Below are 22486 nucleotides of genomic sequence, written 5' to 3' on the forward strand. Positions count from 1 at the left end.
TAAATCAAAAGAAATAGTATTTCAACAATCAAGGAAGAAATAGTAATACATAATTTTTGAAGTACTGTGTTCACATTGAAATGCTTGAACCCAGATGACTTGAAATCTGATGACGTCACCACCTGCCTGCCACCATTGCTGCCACTCATCCACTGCACTCCTACCACACACCCACCCAGTGTTCTCTTGTATGGTTTCCAATGAGCACTTATTGATAGAGTTGGCAGCAAAGATCATTAATATGCTAATTAAAACTACAGCAAAAAATATTAAATAAAAGTTAAAGGTGTAATTCACCTGCTCTCTTTGCAGATGTTCCCATTTTAAATGCAACTGAACCTATTCACCTGGATTTTCCAAGGAATGCATGACTCTATGCAGCACATAGCATGGTAACAGGCCCTTTGGCCTACCCGTCCATGAGTGTCCTTCTTCTGGAACAGAAATTATCTGTGAACTCTTTAAAGAAATGGTGTGCCGGAAGTGAAAAGTGCTGTTAATGTCTCCTAGATTTTCATCACCAGTTTGTTTCTTGCACACCACATATCCTAGGAAGAACTTCACTGGTGCTTCAATTACCTTAAAATGACAGAAATTCCCAAGCATCCAGTTTTTGACGGGTTTGACATTTGGTTGAGCCAGAACACTCAGCTGCTTTGTGGGCTGGGTTTATACTGCCCCCACCCAGCCACCACACATTTACACACACACACACACAAAAACAGCACAACATCACAATATACCCTGCTGCCACATCAGTCTCACTATTTCTGATACGGGTGCTTTCAGAAAGCAAAACAACATCATCGTATCAGGAAAATGTAGGGTCATAATTGCTCATTTGTCAGTGGCGAGTGCAGCTGGTTTGCCACAGACTGCAAGTTCTGGCCCTTTGTGCCCGCAGCAAGGGTAACAGGAATTCTCCCCGCCCTGTCACCACTAACTCTGTTACTCTTTCACCTCATTGTTTCACTCTCTGGGGTAGTTTCCTATTCCTTTCAGACCATATACTGCCAACATCTGAAACTCTCTCCTTTCGTAGCTTTGCTGTGTTGCTTTCTTTAGCACCTTTACGAGCTTGAGTGTTCTTTGATTTGATGAGGGATTTCACCCCTTTCTTACTACTTCCCTACCATTTTCCACACAGAGTTTTCTCCATAATCCTGTGAAATGCTTTTTGTTTCTCTGCATGTGAGAACTTCAAAAGTTTAAAGTGTCTTTGCCTTTAGTCCTTTCTAATTGTTCCCTGCCAAAAAAGGATTTATAAAACTAACAAAAATTCAGACAATATTACGCTTCAATCATGAAAAATACAAAGAGAATTACAGTGGGGAATAAAATCATAAAAGGAATGTCTAACCATGGGTATAACCATGTATATCCATGAGAAAGGACAAAATGTAAAAGTATGACTGGTGATAGAAACTAACAGTACAGGTATGTTTTCTGGCTAATACACGAGGACTGCATTTTTGATAATACCTCAACTACACTTTCCTACCTGATCACTATTTTACTTTTTTTCTAGCATACATTGCAATGAAAAAGTACTCCAAGTGCAATGTGCCTCTAAAAAACTAAGACATTCTATTGCTTCCATAAACATGGTGAACGGTTACCCTGAGGTAACATCTTTTTTAAATTTTTATAACTTTTTAAAAGTTAATTAACATTTCGTGACCACTTGCAGACTCTGATTGTAGTAAGCATGTGTTTGGATTGTGTGATATTCTGCCACAGGCTTTGCCTCAGTCAGTTGTTGACAGGGGAGATGCAAAGGTCGTCTTATATCAAAAAGATGTCCCCTTACTACATTACTCACAGGTAGCTGCAGGATCACACAGGAAAATTAAGTCCTAAGAAACTTCCCAGGAAATTTAGTTAATATTTGCACATCCAATGTCTAGATTTTAAAATATCCTCTTTTGAAATGATTATGTACTTCTTAGACTGATTTGAAAAGTGTTAAAGAATCATTATTATATGACCGGTTGTATTTAGGTTATTTTCACTAATAATCTTGCATTCAAAATGGACCACTCAAGAAGACAGGGAGAAAATAAGAGAAAGTTCAAGCACCAATGTGATATTGTATTTCTTTGTTGTATTTTTTGTCTCTAATAATTGCGCCTCTCTAGTCTCCTCATGATAAAATAAAGTAGAAGTTTAAACATTGTACAGCATGAATAAATTATCCCTGCCTACATACATTGCTGCTGATATGTGAAAAGAAACTAAAATCATGTGCATCATGCTGATCTCTTTATATCCACCAATTCCCTCATCATGACTCGGCTTCTGCATTACTTACATGCTTGCTTGCATGTACTTCAAATAAAACTAATTAAATACATTTTTTGTCAACAAAACTTTTCTCCATCTCACTGCTACATGACAAGTGAACAGATGGCAATTTAAGGACAGAATTTATGATAGCCGCAATCTTAATGTTGCATAAAGAAAAGAAAAGGCTTGCATCGAAACCACTGACAAATGTACTTGCTAATATTAATGCACTCCCCACTCATCCAATATGCTTCCTAATTGCTTTTCTGTACATAATAATGTGGCACCTGCTGCTCAACATTGCAGACACATCAGGATTTCTCCAAAGTCAAACAGATATGCAACTGGCCCTCTCCCAGTGATAAATGTAGAGCACTGTATCACGCACAGTTCCTGTCACTGGCATAATTAAAATTTTATAGTTACAGAAAGAGATAGTAAACAAAGAGTTCTTTAAATGAATGCATGATTGTGAAAGCATGCTTCTGCCAACTTAAAGATTAGTATGCATCATGGGCTGCTAATAATTCCTGATACTGGAAAGAAAGTGGACATGTTTTACCGACTTCATATTGTTTAATTTATTTTTCACAATGTACAGTTACATCAGCACAAAAGAAGCCCTACAGAGTGTTACAATAATCCCAGATTTTTGCTGCAGCTGTAAACAAACACATCTAAATACACATTAAAATTGTATCACAGGTATATATGTTGCAAATCAATTCAAAAAATTAAATGTTTTACTCATTGTTTGTAGAAATGTGTGCAATATTTGCTGCCATACGATGTCATTACTCCTTTACATTAAATTATTTGACAAAAATGTATTTAATTTTAACTTAGTTTAAAAATATTATTGACATACCTGTTCTTAAAAGTTAGAAACGTTATTTTCAGAATTAGCTGATACATTAAGTTCCGTTTATCACATCATTTGAGTAAATTTTAACCTAAACCTTTTTTCTTTGCCAAGTAATATTTCCACATACATTTCCAATTAAAATTTTTATTCAACCCTTGTCAATACATTGAGAATTGGTTGAATGTTTTTGAATGCAAGTTTTTGAATGGAAGCAACTTTTTCAAATAACTTGTATAATATCCATTTACTTCAAAGCTATCAAAATTCTTTAGTGAGGAATTATTTGTGAAAGAGATAAATAAATGAATTCTCACTTATGTAATCACTTAGGTTTGCTGATACCTTCTAATATTTCACCAGCTGAAATCTTCTAACTAATTAACAGTGTAATATTGATACAGAGATCTGTGAAATTTGTTAAATACAGTAATGACACGTTTGTTACCATTCATATTTATACAAAATTTAAGACTCTGAAGACAAACACATTTTTGACAGACACCTATTTCCAGTTAACTAGCATCATGCGTAAATGACATTAACATAGCTTTTGGCTCACTGAGAATTTTTTGATTCAGTATATAACATTTCAAACTTGCTTAGGTATTTGGGGAACAAAATATACAAATATACTCTAGATAGAATTGTGTATATATTTTAGTATTCAACACATTAAAGATTTCCAGTTTTTTAACAGACCGAAGCAAGACGGACAGTGACGAATCCAAAGTTTGTGTCATAATGATCTTCAATGTTTGTCCCAAATAGCTTTAATTCTGTGAACATAATAATTAGCCACAAACGCAATCATTAATCCTGTTCTTCAGTAGAAACTAATCATAATAATAGTCAATCTGAAAATTCGGGTGCAAAATATGCTAACAGATCAAGGGAATTACATTATTAATTGCCTGTAAAGAGGATGTGTTTTCCAAGAAATTACTTTAAGAAAGATGAACTAATTTTTGGCATTACTTTGTTTTAAAAGTTTTATTACAGCATAAATACACTGTTACACAAATTATACTGTCCATTCACTAATCAGACCAAACTCCAGATAGGTTACAAGGTATTTTTCTTCGAGGGTGTAATGATGTCAATTTCAATTCTTTTGTTGAAATCACAATGAGAGTACAGTATAATGAAAAGGTCAAAATGTTGTTTAACTACAGTGCCATCTACCTCTGACTTAGTAGCATTTCATCATCATTGCAAAGTTGACAGTGCCACTATGAAAATATTATTCAGATATGTCTAGCAATAGTGACTGTACATTTGAAAAATATTTACCTTTCCGATCTAAGGACAAATATTGCAAACTTCCTCTGTACTAGCTTCGTAATTTAAAAAGAAAATATGTTTTAATTAACTCACCCTGAATTTTGATCTTATAAGCTTAAATCAGATAAAATCTCACACTTCAGTATATTTTCCTAATATTCCATTATTGGAATTAAACATGACTCGATGTCCAACCATAATTCTCATTATTATTACTATTATATTGTTAACTAGATAGGAGATATTAACTGGGAAAATGTAAGCAAATATCACCAGGCCTAAATGACGGCATTAGCAATAATTCATTCATTTTTATCTTCTTCACATTGAATTAATAATTCCTCCCCAAAAGGTCAACAGGCCAAAGCATAACTTTGTGATCTTGATGACAGAAATTATTGCTGCAATTTACTACTTTATGATTATATGCAGCTGGACAATATTTAATTGAGAATCAGCTTCCCATGCAAATAAAGACCTGCCTTGTTAAGTACCTTAACATTTTTCTTTCAGATAGTACTTTAGCTCAGAATGTGACCACTGCTTATCTACATGCACTAGTTCCATACAACTGGACTTTAAACTGCTTCTTAAGATGTTATGATTTGAGGTCAGTACCATGACTTTCATGCACAAAACCTGTGATAATTGGGTTCTCCTTATCATGTGGCTTGAATGTCGTGAATTAGAAAAAAACTCTTCTAATACAATGTTTTTGATACTCTTACAGTACTTAGAAAAACATCTTTTTACACTTTATTGTGCAAGAGTAATCCATATAAAGTATTCCCGTATATTGAATTGTTGCCACTTTTGTTACATATGAGATAAATACTCACACTGATTGTCTCCGGCACTCTAATAATAACCTCTCATCCATTAGTTTCAGATACATTCTAAAACCCAAAGGGATATAGTATGTCTTTTCAGTAAAAAATATTCTGCTGCCATTTTAATATTGGCCATGAAGAAATGTAGGAAAGTGACCTGAATTGTCTATTGAATAACAGTAACAGACATTTTGTTAGATTAGTAAAATATTGATAGATAATAACAATACATTGACTATTTTTTCCATCCAAATGATAATTATAGAAGAGACAGATGGGACATACAGATAAACTGTTACATCAGCATCATGCCTATGGCATTCACTTTGATCAAACACAATCCTTCTACTCATTACTGTCCTTTGGACTCAGTTGCTTATTAATTTCCCAACAGAATAGTAACCATTTATATCTATTTAAAATAATTTATTGGGCTCCTTAATAGACACCAATGAGAGGGAAACTTAAACTTCTCTCACTGGGCTAGATCCAAGTCCAGGTCTCTTAATGTCAAGGACAATTTTGCAGAACTATAATCAATCAGTTGCATTGCAATGCTTTTCAGTAATTTTTTTCTTCTTTTATATTTTATACACGATACCTTTCTCTTTTAAGTTTACTTCTCAACGTTACACACTACAAGAAAGTTAAAGATAAGCTGTAGATTCTACAAAGTGCTTGAAATCATTATACATTGGCTGATCCTTTTAAATCCTATGGAAGAAACATCCTGCAAACCTTAGAAAGAGTTATTTCAGATCAGAAATACAGTGCATGTTAAAATAGGACAAATCCAAAGCGACTTGTTGTATTACATGTACATATCAGATAGAGCTATATTTAGAAAATGCAATTCTTTTTTTAAATTATGGCTGTGTGTCTATATGAAGCAATTGTCATCAAATCAAAACAGGAAATTTCATTTTATGGCATTTAAAAACTACAAATAAATCATTAATACATTATGAATGATTAACAGCACATGCAGTGGCAGCGTGTAATACCTAGGATGTATTACCCATGATGCTCTTCTAGAAGGCAGCTAATTAGCAGCAAAAAAGGTCACACCAAACCAGAATGTGATTAGAAGAAGCCAAGGAAAAAAAAACAGACACATATTTTTAGTTGCTTTTGGATGGTAGCCAAATTTCCTTTTGCCACTGTAACTGGAAACCAATCCTTCAATATTTAATGAAATGCTTATGTTGCAGCACCTGGTCACATTGATAGTGCAGCTCTACTGTCGACTCCCATGTGGGTCATTATTGTGGCCATCTGAAGGGGCAAACTGTTCATTGACTACACAAGTGCCAGTCTTAAAGATTCTGCAGCTAAAAAGCAGCAGGAGCCAGAGGTACCCTGGCTCCGAACTTGGTGAAAATGGCTGGAGGCAAAATGCTGCTTCCTACCATTATAGAGTGTAGTTAGCAACGATTCTGTGAGTTAAAGTGAGTGTGCAAGATACAACTTGGCTGCTCTGCTTTGCTTCTTTTCCTGCAAAAGCTCTAGCTCCTAGTGAGAGATCCTTGTCAACAGGAAAACACTAGTTCATGCTGCCCTGCTAATGATCCAATGCATCAATAGCTCAAACAATCACAACAAGCAGATGTCCTAAGTTAAGGCAGATTTCCCTGGGATTTTAATTGTGAAACACGGCTTTAGAAGGCATTAGTCTTTTGTCCTCGCTAGAGAACTGCTAAAGCCTGGCATCAATTCCTTGGGCATCTGAACCCAGTCTAATGGAATTTAATTACTTCAAAGGTATTAATCATCTGTAGAGTTGAACAGTGAATACTTCAATACCACTTTTAATTTATCAGCACATTTGCCTGCAATGTATTATGAACAATGCAACTACTATTGTGGAACATTTACATCTTTTCATTAAAAGTGTATTATCATATTTACAATTATTTTATTTCAGGGTTCAAACTCCTCTCAGTAATTAATTGATCACTTATACTTACTGTTTGAGGTACAAAGCATTTATTACAACCAAACAAAACTGGACAATTTAGTATTTAGAATTTTACACTGATGTTATTTCAGTTAATGTTTTTACATATTGATACAAAGAAGAGGTTGCCAAAGATTAGCAAATTTTTAAAAATAAGGTTGGGCAGTAATGAATTATTCATTACCAGAGCTATAGAAAAAATATATTCTAATTTACTAGATACCACTGCCTGACAGCACTAGAATGTACCACAATACTGTTCTAAAAGTTGCTAATCTCCTCAAATTTATCTGCCGAATTTATCACAATGCCCTTGAGGAAGAAATTCTGGAGAAAACCTGTACAAGAGCTTGGTAGATGTAGCAGGAAGTAAAAAAAAATCAGCAAAATTCTTTCCATGCAATCAATATAAAAAGGATGAATTCCCCTGGGATTTCAATTTAAAGAAAATTAATTTGACATTCTAAATAATAAACCTGAAAGCCAAACAGTGAGTCTACCGGTAACTAGAATGTGCCTATAATCCTTATTCAGTCATAAGTATCTGCATTCCATTAAACAGGGCACAATAAGAATTAGGCCTCAAATTTAGTATTCCTCAGTTCAGAACTAGTGACAGGAATAAGGATGGGAGCTATCAATGGAATTTATTGCAGGGTATGTTGTGTTTATATACATAAATCTATTTAAGGATCTATTTGAAATAAAGCTAAATTTAGTTCCTGAAAGAAAAATGTGGGAGTTAGTACTACTGAACTGAATTCAAAAATCTTTTGGATCTTAACTTTATGTTACATTTATGTTGCTTTTATATATCAAGGACTTGGGGATGAGCCTATAATTTAATATGATCAAATATTAGGTATTGGGCCAGATTCTTCTGTCAAAATAATGTTGAGGCTAATGGTCCTTGTTAGTTTTTATGCACAAATGGTTCATTGGATGAGGTCCAGCAGCATGAGAATTTGCCAATATATATTAAAAAAAATTAGAGGGGCTAAGTCAAATAGCTGGAAAACACGTGCTGGGATTGCAATTAGAAGAGGCAGCTATTGAGGGCAATGTGTGGATTCAAGTTCTTAGACCAGATGCAGTGCAGCAAAAGGATCAATGATTTCAAATGCATGTTTAGTGTCAGAGAACATATCATCAAATCCGAATTCCCACCAACTGCAGCACCGGCCTCGCCATTGTTCAGTGAAGCTCCATCCCGCGCCCCCACTTTGGCAAATCCGATCACCTGGCTGTACTTCTACTCTCGGCGTATAGGCAGAGACTAAGGAGCACAGCACCAGTGGCGAGGACAGCAAAGGTATGGTCAAGAGAGGTGGAGGAGTGTTTACAGGACTGCTTTGAATCGGTGGACTGGACCATATTCAGGGATTCATCTTCGGATCTGAATAAGTATGCCACAGCCATCACCGACTTCATCAAGACCTGTGTGGACAAGTGTGTGCCTCCAATAACACACTGAGTTCTCCCAAACCAAAAGCCCTGGATGAACTGAGGGCTAAGTCTGTGATGTTCAAGACCAGTGATCCAGAATCCTACAGGAAGTCCAGGTACGACCTACAGAAGGCCATCATGAGAGTGAAAAGGCAATTCCGTGTAAAGTTTGAGACACAATTGGATGCACAACAGCTGTAGCAGGGTTTGCATGCCAGTACTTACTATAAGGCGAAACCTAACAGCATAAATGGCAGTGATGCTTCACTCATCGATGAGCTCAAAGCTTTCTATGCACACTTTGAAAGAGAGAATAACACTACACCTGTGCGAATCCCCACAGTATCCGGCAACCCTGTGATCTCCATCTTGGAGGCCAATGTCAGAACATCCTTCAAGAGGGTGAACCTTTGCAAGGCATCAGGCCCCAATGGTGTACCTGGCCAGGTACTGAAAACCTGTGCCGACCAACTGGCTGGAGTGTTCAAGGACATCTTCAACCTCTCACTGCTGCAGTCTGAGGCTTGCACCTGCTTCAAAAGGGCAGCAATCATAACGGTGCCCACAAACAGCAGGTTGAGCTGCCTCAATGACTATCGCCCAGTAGCACTCACATCTACTGTGATGAAGTGCTTTGAGAGGTTGGCCATGGCTAGAATTAACTCCTGCCTGAGCAAGGACCTGGGGCCATTGCAATTTGCCTCCCGCCACAACAGGTCTACAGCAGACACAATCTCACTGGCTCTCCACTCTGCTTTGGAGCACCTAAACAGCAAAACGTACATCAGGCTGCTGATTATCAATTACAGCTCAGCATTCAACACCATCATCTCCTCAGTATTAATCAATTAACTTCAAAACCTGGGCCTCTGCACCTCCCTCTGCAACTGGATACTCGACTTCCTTATTGGGAGACCAGTCAGTGTGGATCAGTAATAACATCTCCTTGCTAACAATGAACACAGGCGCAACTCAAGGATGCGTGCTTAGCCCACTGCTCTACTTTCTCTACACTCATGAATGTGTGGCTAGGCACAGCTCAAATGCCATCTATAAATTTGCCAATGACACCAGGAGCTGGTTGAGTGGTGTCGCAACGACAACCTCGCACTCAACATTAGCAAGACTAAGGAATTGATTGGGGACTACAGGAAGGGAAAGTCCAGAGAACACACATTAGTCCTCATTGAAGGGTCAGTGGTGGAAAGGATAAGCAGCTTCAAGTGTCAACATCTCAGGAGATCTATCCTGGGCCCCACACGTAGATGCAGTCATGAAGTAGATACACCCGCAGCTCTACTTCATTAGGAATTCACAGCCCAGCGTGTCACGGAAACCAGCCTCCCCTCCTTATGTCTTTACCTCACACTGCCTTGGTGAAGCATCATCCATTGACCTGTACGATCAGTTTGTAAGACAAGCTTTTCACTGTACCTCGGTACAAGTGACAATAATAAACCAATACCAATACCAAACGGTATCTGTAGCTTCCTTGCATCTGCCTTAAAGATACAAGGCAGGGTACTGCCACAAGATAAAAGCCTTGTGATTGCCAACTGATACTGGGCAGGGGTTATGATGCACTGGGTATGGTCCGAGGTCAGCTGAGCATTAAGGGAGGAAAACCCTTGTAGTTGCAGAACTTCTCAGCTTTCAAAGGTAGAGCTTTCATTGCCATATGGTGAAGTCAATGGCATCCTGGGATGCCTGAAATACTGGTGAACTAAGGACAAGGATGTCATTGCTAGCCTCCAGGTAATACCTTGAGCGTTCATTTGCTGGGAAATATTTTTGTCTCTACTATATAGGTAGTAACCTGATTGAGCAGTTTACTGCCTGTTGTACAACCCATCAGTTTTTTCTTCTAATGAAATTTTGAATTGTGCAATTTTTCATTAATTTTGTTTGAAACTTCATTTTGGGTTTTAGGAATTCTATTTTGTTGAGTTATTGGTAATCTTATTTCCAATAAAAAATCAAAATGCATTTTGATTGATTTGCTTCAAGTTGTTGTACAGAACACTATTATTGTCACAGCAAGGTAACACCTTTAATATCAAAAAGCTTTATGACCTACAGGAACAACAGGTACTGCAAATACCTTTTAGTCTTCCATTACAGCATACCCAGTATCATTCCAGTAAATCTCCTATTGTGTTGGACAGAAGCACCAATCTAGTTAAGATGTAGTATTCAAATGGAGAAAGGTAAGAGGAAGGAAAATAATGACTCAACAAAGAAGTCAAAGCGGTGGAGAAATATTTGAGAGAGAGCATGAGAGAGAGCGCGAGAGAGAGAGCGAGAGAGATCAAAAGGGGAAAGAAATGGAAAAAAGAGCAAGATAAAATGAAGAGGTTGGTAAAGTCAAGAAAAAAAAGGGAAGGGCAATGCTCAAAATACCATTCATGGGAGGATGTTAGTAGCATTGCCTAGTGGAAGAAGAGGAAAGCAAATCCCTATTCACAAAAAGCAATTGCCAGAGCTATCTGATGATAACAGAATAGAACATTGTGACCGCCTCCACCCAAACTGCCTACTCCTACCCCCAAACAACAACATCACCACTGTAACATTCTCTGACAGCTGAACCTTACTCCCACCCCTCTAAATGATGGCCCCACACCCAACAACCCACCACCACCATCCTTTGGACCTCTCACTCCTTCACCCACCAAAATCCCTTTTGGCCCATACTATTTCCTTTTTGCTTCTCACTGCATTATTTCATTTGTCCGCCTTAAATGAGATATGCTACTTATCAGCCCAACCCTGCACACCCCGATCAGATCCTGCTGCATTCCATCCTCCTGTCCCATTACTTGCCATATGTTAAAATATAGAGAGTTTTTTTTAGTATTCCCACTTCCAAATCAATCTGAGCAATAACATTCTCTTAACTTAAAACACTTTCTTACAGAAGACAGTAAAAAAGTTATTAGGATTTACATGTTGTAACTGCAAAACTGCTCTGGCAGTGCTACTTCTTTGCTGTCCACATTCCAATTTATTTCCATTATGGCACTGATACAAGAGGACAATTTTTTGAGATAAATTATCCTTTCTGCCATTTTAGAAATACATTCCCATGCTGATGCAAATTTTTCCAGGAAATGTACAGAGTAGAGGGATCACAATCTGCAATACTACTTTGACGTTGGGGCTGCCAGATTGGAGCTCAATATACAGTTACCATGATGCATTATTTTCAATCAGGTGAAATTGAGCTTAACACCAGGAAGCAGCCTCACTAAGGGATCATCAAACATTTACAGATTAGCTACTGACTGATTTCCACTGATCGTTGTTTTTATACCATTAATGACCAGTGCTTCTAGACTTCTTTAATGTTGCCAGGTCTGGATAGAATGGTAAGCCAGGAGTTGACCAAGATTGTCCTGACTTCAAGGCTTCTGTTGTATTCTGCTTCAGTAGCTGTAGCTGAAGAAAGGCAATAATGACAGGGAGAGTGAACAAAGAACATACCAAGCAGGACAACATGTTTGGAAGAATAAGAGAAGGGCTCTCAGAAGTAGTTGCATGCTACCAAGGGTCTTCAAGGAGGACTTCTCTTACCTGAAGCTCAGTGAGGAACAATGCACAAGACATCACGTGCTTCAGCTGCAGCTCCAAACATAACCTTTGCACAGTGGCAATGAAGGACAAAGTGGCCACAAAACTTCGACACATTGCACGTCTTCCAGACAATCCTGGGTAAACTGTGAAAAAGCACCCTGAAGGATTGTGATTATACCAAGAGAAAAATGGGCTGGTAAGAAGAACTCAGCCTGGACTTACAAGTAGTTCACATCTGATAAATGTATTGGATAACTGAGCAGCTGCAAACTTGGTGTGAAAATATAATGGAGTTTAAAACAGATAGTGCCCAGAAACAAGTGGGGGATTGCAACGAGCAGTTCACTTGCATCCTTTCAGCCTGTTGCAGAAAGTGCACCCAAATTTGTGCTGCCAGCTCATGACAATGACTTTGTCAGCTAAATCAATGTGGGCCTCTCTGTTGACTATTTTTCTCATATCAGCAGGAAGCTGATTTTTCGAGTGGCTGGCTCTTCAAGTTTGCCATCATACAATAAGACCAGCCTACATCTCTTAAAGAGTGATTTGTCTGTTATGTCATGTACATGCATTTCCCAAGTGGTGGCTCTCCTGTGAATCTGATTCATGGATAAACATCAAAGAAACCATATTGATGGCACATAAGAAAGTAGGTCTGAGCAGGAAGGACAAGCCCTCACCTGCACTACTCAAAAGAACCATCAGCTGCCTGTATGAGATAAAGCTAGCTAGAAATATAAAAACAGGTGGCAAGTGTTTGCAGATATTTAATGAAAAGTGTATGTTGGACCAAAAGAGGTGTGGGGAATTAATAATGGAAATCAAGAAGAAAACAGGTGAATTAAACAGGTATTTTGCATCAGTCTTCACTACAGAGGAACTATTCCAGAAATAGTAGTAAATTGAAAAGCTGAAGGGTGGGAGAAACTTTGGAAAATTACGATCACCAAGTCAGAGATATTGAGAAAATTAGTGGAGCTGCAGGCTGACAGATCTTTGGGTCTTGATGGACTTCATCTTCGGGTCTTAAAAGAAATGAGACAGTTGATACTGTGGTTCTAATTTTCCAAAATTTCCTAGATTTGGCAAAGATTCCATTAGATTAGAAAATAGCAAACTTTACTCCTTTATTCACAAAGGGAGGGAGACAGAAAGCAAGAAAATACAGATCAGTTTGACTAACGTCTGCCATAGGGAAAATCATAGGAGCTATTATTAAAAAACATTATAGCCAGTCGCTTAGGAAAATTCAACATGGTTTTGTCACCTATTTATTGGCATTCTTTCATATGCTGTGGTAAAAGGGAACTGAAGAATGTAGTAAGATGTCCAGAAGACATTTCATAATGTGTTGTATCAAAGGTGATCGCAAAATATGAAAGCTCCTGCTATATGAGACAACATACAACTGACAACAGAAGTCTGGCTGGCTATCAGGAAACGGAGAGCAGGCATAAATGGGTCTTTTTCTGGTTAGCAAGATATAATGAGTAATGTGCCACAGGGATCAGTGCCATGGCCTCAACTTTTTAACAATTGATGTAACTAATTTGCATTGAGATACCAAAGATATTGTTGCTAAATTTGCTGATGTCACAAAAAGAGGTAAGAAACTAAGTTTTGAAGAGTACATTATTAGGATACAAAGGGATAAAGACAGATTAAGCGATTGGGCAAAGATCTGCCAAATGACAAATCATGGGGGAATGTAAAATTATCTGGTTTGGTAGGAAAAATAAAGAGTTATATTGTTTAAATAGTGAGATTGCAAAGCTCTGCGATGCAGAGATCTACGTGCCCTAGTGCATAATTTGAAAAAGACTAATATCCAGGTACAGCAAGTAATTAGGAGAACTAACAGAATGTTACTATTGCTAGGAGGGTCCAATACAAAAGTAGGAAGCAATGCTTCAGTTATATAGAACATTGATAAAACCACATCTGGAATATTGTGTACAGTATTAGTCTCCTTATTTAAGGAAGGATGTAAGTGCCGTTCAGAGGAGATGCACCAGATTGAAATTGGAATGGGGGGGTTGTCTCATGACAGAAGATTGGACAGGCTAGGCTTGCATCCTCTGGGGTTTATAAATATGAGGACACTAATGAATTTCCAGTCCATCACATTTTGGTGAAAGTCACCAAAAAAGTCAAACATATCTACCTACAAGAGAACTTAGGAATATTGAAAATCATTTCAGTCTGGCTGAATTCAATGAGTATCATTGAGATGGCTTTCCATTAACCAGAATAAATATGAGACCATAGTTATGGAAGAACCAATCACCGATTTGATTTCTATACTAACTTGGATACCCAAATATGGCTTTAAATTCCATAATAAAGGAATACAAGGACTGATAACCATTACTATAAACTGCAGTACCAAGTGAAACATGGGAGGATAACTACATTAACCAGAAATATCCCTGATGCTAATGCATTTTGACATCAAAAAAATCACGTATGGATCGTCCATTACTTGGTTTTCCAGAATAGTGTTCAGCATGGCACATTTGCAATTTTTGTGAAAAGGGTAAATTACAGAGAATTAAAAATAAAAAATTATGATTTATGTATCCAATTTCACCCCCAAATCAAACTGCATGAATTCAACACAAATACAAAGGAGCTTGTCAGAAATCTTCATACAAGTTCTTTTTCTCATTTGTGAAAGACTGCAAAAGATTGGGTTGGGATTTCATGATAAATGCCAGCACTTCCTTATGTACATGTCAGAAAACTTCAGACTTCTGTGCAATTCTTCTCAAGGTGCTTGCTGGGGTTTTGCCAACCATGGAACACTGCTGTCTCCTCATGGTGTTCAGTGAGAGTGAGCTAACTTTCTGAATCTGCCTGCTGAACATGTGCCAGGTTAGATCAGGAGAGCAATGAGGTTAGAGCCAGCTTCTTTGAGGAAATGATTGCAACAAGTTCCTCTAAAATATAAGTGCATAAGTGAGCAGCAAGAGCAGGTGATGCCAAGAAATTCTGCACCAAAGGCATGTCAGAAACCAAAAATAGATTTATTTTAAGATAATCCTTTACAATGAATAATAACACGGCTAGTAAAAGATAACCATCTTAAAAAAGCCATGAAGATCCACTTCAAAAACAACATCTTTACAGTCTTAACAACTTCTGCCACCAGAGGCCTAGCTGCTGTTCTTCATGAAAGCTTAATGTGGCTGCAGGGATTCTGTCAAGGATGATATGGCCCAATATCAATTGCTTTGCGCCCAGATTAAATTGTTATAGTTGATCCTCATCACTCAAACCGCATTCCAGATGGGCCTGATGATCAGCATTTATCAATACAGAGGTTATAGCAAGGAAATCTACTAAACCATAAGACTGCAGGGTTCAACCAACTACAACTTGTTTCACTTAGAATATGGATCGATTTTTCCAGTTGCCTGATGTTTAACTGGTTACAGAATCAATTAACTCAAAGGAGCATTGTTTTGAAAGAAATGCAAATAGAGTAACTTACTTACAGTAATCTTGATGTATTTACTATTAGGTGTAAATTTGATTAGACACATACTTCAGTGTTAAATTTTGCTTCTACATCTACAATAGTGTTAAATTAAACTGCAGATGAATTCTAACTGTTATTTCTTCACTAGCTAATTAATGCTAAAGAAATGCAATTTCAAAATATTCTGTTTGTCAATGATGTGCTGCTAGAAATATACATCATGTACAAATGTTCTGCTTTAAAAAATCTCCAAGAACTAAGTGGCAGGATTTGCAAGGTGTGCTCTATTTCAGCAAACTTGATTTAAATCTAGCCCATGCCAATAGAATTACTGTATACTCATAATAAAAACAGTCAACAGGTCAGACAGCATCTATGGAAAGGGAGATAGAATTATGTTTCAGGTCGAATTAACGTTTTAGAACTCAGCCTGTTTTCACAGCCTGGCCTGTCCATGGATCCTGACCAAATGAGCTTAAACAGTAGGTGCATATTAAGGGACAGACTTTGACCCCACGACCAACAGCTCAGTGAGAGAAAATACCACTTGGATAGCCAAATTTGATTGCTTGTGTGCACAGAATAAGTAAATCTCTATCCTTCGTTAGGGATTTTTGTTGTTCCAGAGTAGGATCCTGCATCTCTTTTGGAATATTACGCCTGTAGATGTAGGTAAGGATGTGGCAAGATAGGTAATGACTTCATGTTCAAATAATCGAAGGACAAATGGTTCAGGCTATTAGAACTACAGAGCAGTTGCAATCCTACCTGGATTGATGTTGCAGCATGAACTTTTTCCTTAAGAATAGAAGAGGTTTAAGTAGAACATCAGAAAGAAAATAGGAAAAACCATCACTCACATTTATCTTTCTATGAACTCAATCTAATACCCATGAAACAAACTGCTAATGTAAAATAATTTCTCACTGTTAATAGCTTCTTCATTAAGAGGTAATTCTAATTTGTTTTTACAAAAGAAATTGACCAAAAAATTACCTGTTCTATTATTTTTCCCTTGCTATTTCTCTCAAATGACATTTTAAAATGTAATTTTACACATAAACCAAAACTTCACAAATATAATGAGGAATCAAGGAATACAGTAAATGTGAAATATTAAAAATATAAAATATTGAACATTGTAAAATGTACACCATCTAAAAATTAGTATTGGAAATGATATCTTTCATTATTGGGAAGAATTTCAAGTTTATATTTCTGTTAGTCCATGATATTTGTATTATTTTCATGAGACAAACGAATGCCCTCTCTTGGACACTATGGATCACTACAATGTATATATTATACTTCAGGAAACATTACACAGATGGCCATGTCCTTTTTATGTTTAGCATAAATTATATTTTAATGATAAAGTGTTTGGCATTTTTGGGCATTTGAAGAATTATAGTATCAATGAAACTAAAATAGTGCATGTAATTCACATCTACATACTCAAACACGCATATAAACAATTGAGACCTGCAATACGCAATCCATTGGGGCAGATAAAAACAGTGCAACTAACCAACATATGTGAAAGAACTAGCTCCTTTACCAACAATGAGAAAGAGAGAAGTAAAAGGGCAACGTCTATGAGAAAGAGGGGAATAAAATGGCAGGACGTATAGATATACCTCAGTCAGAAATTTGCATTACAATTGAGTTTGAACATGGTGGAAGATTACTCAATTCAATATTTGCAGTGAAATCATAAGTTAGGGAATGCATTTACATCATAGCTAAACATTGTGAAATAAGTCTTCCTCCTACAAAAAAACATACAAGCTTTCAAACAGCCATAGTCTTTCAAAGTTGTGTGCATGTGTGTGTCTGTGTGTGTGTCTGTGGCTATGTGTGCGTGTGGTTGGGGTGTGTGGTGTAATTCTGCAAGAGAACCCTTGGAATGCAGCTTCATGAGTGGCAATAATGGTAGCAGACATTAAGCATGACTCTCCAGCTCCAATTTTCTGACCTGCACACTGCACTCACCACTGGTAAAGTCCTATGCCAACACTGGACCTTCACTTTTACCACTTAAATTGGCTGCCCCAAAATCAAAGCATGAAATTTAAAGTTTGAGTTTTAAGTGACAAATAGGGTAAGAATTAATTTAGACTACTAGTTATTAAAAGCAAAAGATTCAAATGTAAACCACCAAACTGCAATTAATTAAGATCAATGAATTAATTTTGGAAATAAGTTAGCTGCTTTTTAAGGAGACTTGGAGCCTCGGTATGTTGAAGTCAACTTACTGGGATTTTGCACAGTGATTCTCTGGCAGGAAATCATCTGACCCCACAGAGAAAATTGTAAGTAATTAAAAGTGTTCACTTATGCCATTTCCCTCAGGCTCCAACAATCTACCATCTACCAAGTTATGGTAGTAGATCATAAGACACCCACGGTAATTGTATTTTGCAAAATGGAGCTGCATCTATTATAGGCAGAGTGAAAAATTGTTACTCAGTATGCCCAATTTTTAATTACAAATAGACGTTGGAGGAATAATCTCCGGGCACATTCCCTCGTACATAATTGCCATGAAAGTGTGCCAACTACCAATCTGGAAGCTGATTCCTCCATTTTCCGCACATCTGCTCTTACCCACCGCCTCCCCCCCCCACCCCTCAAAGATAGAACAGAGATAAAGCTCCCTTGGTCTTACCTTTCACCCACCAACCTCCACATCCAACATATCATCCTTCACCATTTCTGTCAGCTCCAACAGGATCCCAGCACCAGTCACATCTTCCCCTCTCCCTCACTTTCTGCTATCCGCAGGGACCACTCTCTCCATGACTCCCCGGTGTGCTCATCCCTTCCGAGCCACTCATTCCCGTCTCCAGGCACTTTCCCCTGCAACCGGAAAACCTGTCCCTACACCTCCTCCCTCACCACCATCCAGGGACCTAAGGAGCCCTTCCAGCTGAGGCAGAGATTCATAAGCACCTCCTCCAGCCTGGTCTATTGCATTTGGTGCTCGTGATGAGGCCTCCTTTACATTGGTGATACCGAGCATAGACTTAAGTGACTGTTTTGCAGGGCACTGTCCTCTGTCCGCAACAGCCATCTACAACTTCCGGTTACAGGTCACTTCAACTCCCCTTCCCCCATTCTCACACCAACCTGTCTGTCCGAGCATAGACTTAAGTGACTGTTTTGCAGGGCACTGTCCTCTGTCCGCAACAGCCATCTACAACTTCCGGTTACAGGTCATTTCAACTCCCCTTCCCCCATTCTCACACCAACCTGTCTGTCCTCAGCCTCCTCCACTGCCAGGGTGAAACAAAATGCAAACTTAAATAATGCCAACAGGTATTCTGCTTGGGTATTCAATGGTACAAACATTGAATTTTCTTATTTCAGGTAATGCACACACCCCGTGTCCATTCCCACTCACACTTGTCTACTCGGGTTCTCTCCCCCTCTGTTCACATTATCCATCTCTTGCCCACCCCCCACCCCCACCTCTCATTACCTGGACACCTCACCATTCACCACCTAGTTCCATCTGCCCATCACCCCCATACCTATTCACCTGCCTTGGTTCACTATTCCTATCCCTTCCCCCATCTGGTTCCATCTGTCCATCATCTCTCACTTATCTAGCTCCATCGCTCACCCTCCAGCCTCTTGTCTCTCCCTACCCTCCCCCACCCAGTTCCAGTTGCTCCATTTTTTCTCTCTCATCTATTTTCAAGCCTTTGTGTCAACACTCCCCTCTCCCCCACCTGGCTCCATCTGTCCATCATCCCAACCCACCCTCAGTCCTGATGCAGAAACTCAACCTGAAATGGCAACCATTCTTTTGTCTCCACAGATGCTGCTCGATCTGCTGAGTTCCTCCAGCAGTTTGTTTCAATGCTCCAGATTCCAGCATCTGCAGTCCTTTGTGTCTCCTGGCAAATTAGTATTTGTCCATTATCCCTATACTTTTGCTTCTGCCATTCATCCAATTTCCAAATCCAGTCAATAACTTGCTTTTAATTCCATCAGCATTAATTTTAGCCAATGGTATTTTATGAGGAACCTTATTAAATGCCTTCTGGAAATCCATAAAAATAACATGTGAATATTCCTCTGTCATCTCTTCAAAAATATGCATTCACATCCACCAGGTACGAGCTACCTTTTACAAATCCATGTTGGGCCTTTCTGATCAGCTGAAAAAAGTCAAAGCATTCAATCACTCTGTTCTTAATTACAGCCCCTAATTTACTGAGGATTGATGTTAAGCTAATTGCAGATCTCTTCCTGGCTCCACAACAATACTGCAGGCCATTAGCTGTCTCCATTCACATCTTATTAGTTGCTCCCCCACCATCCAGTCCTTAACTGCTTATAGGCAACCTGGGTGATTTTAGGAAGACCACGACTGATGGGGTCCACTGGGACTTCAGTTGGGATGCCTGCAGCTTGGCAGTTTAAGTAGCTGAGGGCCAAGGCCTAAATTAAAGCAAGCCTTAGGCTACTGCCTTCAGGCACATTTCAGGTAAACTACTCACTTTGCACCCAAGGTTAGTGCAAAATCAACATCCCAGTTTCCGATCCATAATCCATCCAAAGTACACTTACGATTCATACCCCTTACATTCTCATCCAAGTCATTTATATATACGTACTACAAACAACAAAGGTCCCAGCACAAATCTCTGTGGTGCACCACTTGTTACAGATTTCCAGTCAGAAAAACAACCATCCACCACTACTTCCTGCTTCTATCATCCAGCCAATTTTGGGTCCAGTTCACCAACACACCTCTGATTCCTTGTGCCTTAATCTTCTGGACCAGCCTATCATCCAGGACCTTGTCAAAAGGCTTACTAAAGTCCATATGGACAACATCTACTGCCCTGCTTTCATCGACCTCCTCAGTTACCTCCTCAAAAAACTCAATCATATTCCTCACTCTAAGTCCCTGCCTTTCCAGTGAATATAAAGCCTGTCCCTCAGAATCTTCTCCAACAGCTTCCCTACCACTGATGCAAAGCTCACTGGCCTTTAGTTTCCAGGCTTATCCCTACTGCCCTTTATGAATGAGAGAACAACATTAGTTATCCTCCAGTCTTCTGGTACCTCACCTGTGGCTAATGAAGATGCAAAAATCTTCATCAGAGCCCCAGCAATCTCCTCTCTTGCTTCCCTTAGCATCCTGGGATAGATCCCATGTGGCCCTGGGGATTTATCCACCACAATGTGCTCCATTATTTCTAGAACTTCCTCCTTTCTGATACAAAAGTGCTCCATGATATCAGGATACCTCTCCCTCATAACTCACCAGCACCCATATCCTTCTCTCTGGTGAATATCGGTATGTGCATATTATAAATGCTTAACAAATGGGATATCAGTTACATTTCTTAAAGTGACAGGCATTTAAGGAGAAGCTTCATAAGTAAATGAGGAAGAAGGAAAAAGAATGGTTGTTGACAGAGTGAGATCAAGTAAGGTGAAAGGAGGCAAGTGTGCATCATTAACACTGACAGAGAGTTGTGTTCCAAAGTTTCTGTTTCTCTACTGCTAACTTCTAAGATGCAATTCAGCACGTCTAAGGAGGTTTGCCATTGAAGGAAAATCACCTCTCAATTATGTCATTCACTAGTCCTTAACCAGCAGATGCAATATGGCAATGGCATTTTCCTCATGAATGTCACCAAGTTTTTGTCTTGCAATGTAACTGCTTATTTTCAAGATACCACCAATATTTTTTAGCTGATTGGTAAGATTTATTCAACAATTATCACAGAGATGACACCAGCTTTGTTTTATAGAGGGAGCATTTGTGGCAATCTCCTCATTGCTTCACTATGGATTTCAGTTTTCCAAACCAAATTACATGCCTGCAAAATGTCAGGGCAGCAGTTTTACAGTTTTCAACATACTGTGCAGGAAGCCTCCAAGATTTGGTAAAGGAATGCTGCTTATATGTGTGCAGCTGCCTTAAGAAAACCAGTGGATGTGTGGTTAGTGCAGGAAAGTGGCAATGATGTAGAAGATCAGACATGATCTCATTGAATGGGGAAGCAGGCACAATGGTCTAAACGCCCTACTCCTGCTCTTATGTCTTATGTTTCACAACATCTTCACCTACGGTTCTTCGTCCTCATCAGTTTTCTGGTTATTTTATCAGGTCCTTTCTCTGACTCTCTGGTCAGCTGAAGAGTGCATGAAGGCTGCACATGTGATGACCACCTACATCAGGTTACTAGGAGGCAAGGGAAGAGACTGCTGGGGCACTGATGATGATATTTGCATCCTCCCTGGCCACAGGAGTGGTACCAGAGGACTGGAGGATGGCAAATGTTGTTCCCTTGTCAAAGAAAGGAAATAGGGATAATCCTGGGAATTATAGACCAGGGTGTCTTGTGTCAGAGGTGGGCAACCTTTTGGAGAGGATTCTTAGTGACAGGATTTATGAGCATTTGGAGAAGCATAGTCTTACCAGGGATAGTCAGCATGGTTTTGTGAGGGACAAGTCCTGCCTCACAAGCCTAACTGATTTTTTTCGAGGAGGTGACAAAACAAATTGATGAAGGTAGAGCGATGGATGTGGTGTAAATGCACTTTAGTAAGGCATTTGACATGGTAGGTTCATCCAAAAGGTCATGAGGCATGGGATCCATGGTGATTTGGTTGCGTGGATTCAGAATTGGCTTGCTCAAAGTTGTCGTGCAAGTTGAAAGGGTGGTTAAGAAGGCATATGGTGTGATACCCTTAATTAGTCAAGGGATTGAGTTCAAGAGTTGTGAGGTAATGTTGCAGCT

At 38.7% G+C, this 22486-nt stretch overlaps 1 long non-coding RNA gene across 1 annotated transcript in view; it reads right to left on the reverse strand.

Annotated features, from left to right (window-relative positions):
- Positions 1 to 3886: 3886 nt before the first annotated feature.
- The window catches only part of LOC127568656 (uncharacterized), a 52404-nt gene continuing 33804 nt past the window's right edge, over positions 3887 to 22486 (reverse strand). The window contains exon 3 of the long non-coding RNA XR_007956048.1: positions 3887 to 3927. This is a non-coding gene — a long non-coding RNA (uncharacterized LOC127568656). The remainder of the gene's footprint in view (positions 3928 to 22486) is intronic.

This window comes from Pristis pectinata, chromosome 3, assembly GCF_009764475.1.
Source record: "Pristis pectinata isolate sPriPec2 chromosome 3, sPriPec2.1.pri, whole genome shotgun sequence".
Taxonomy (NCBI): Eukaryota; Metazoa; Chordata; class Chondrichthyes; order Rhinopristiformes; family Pristidae; genus Pristis; species Pristis pectinata.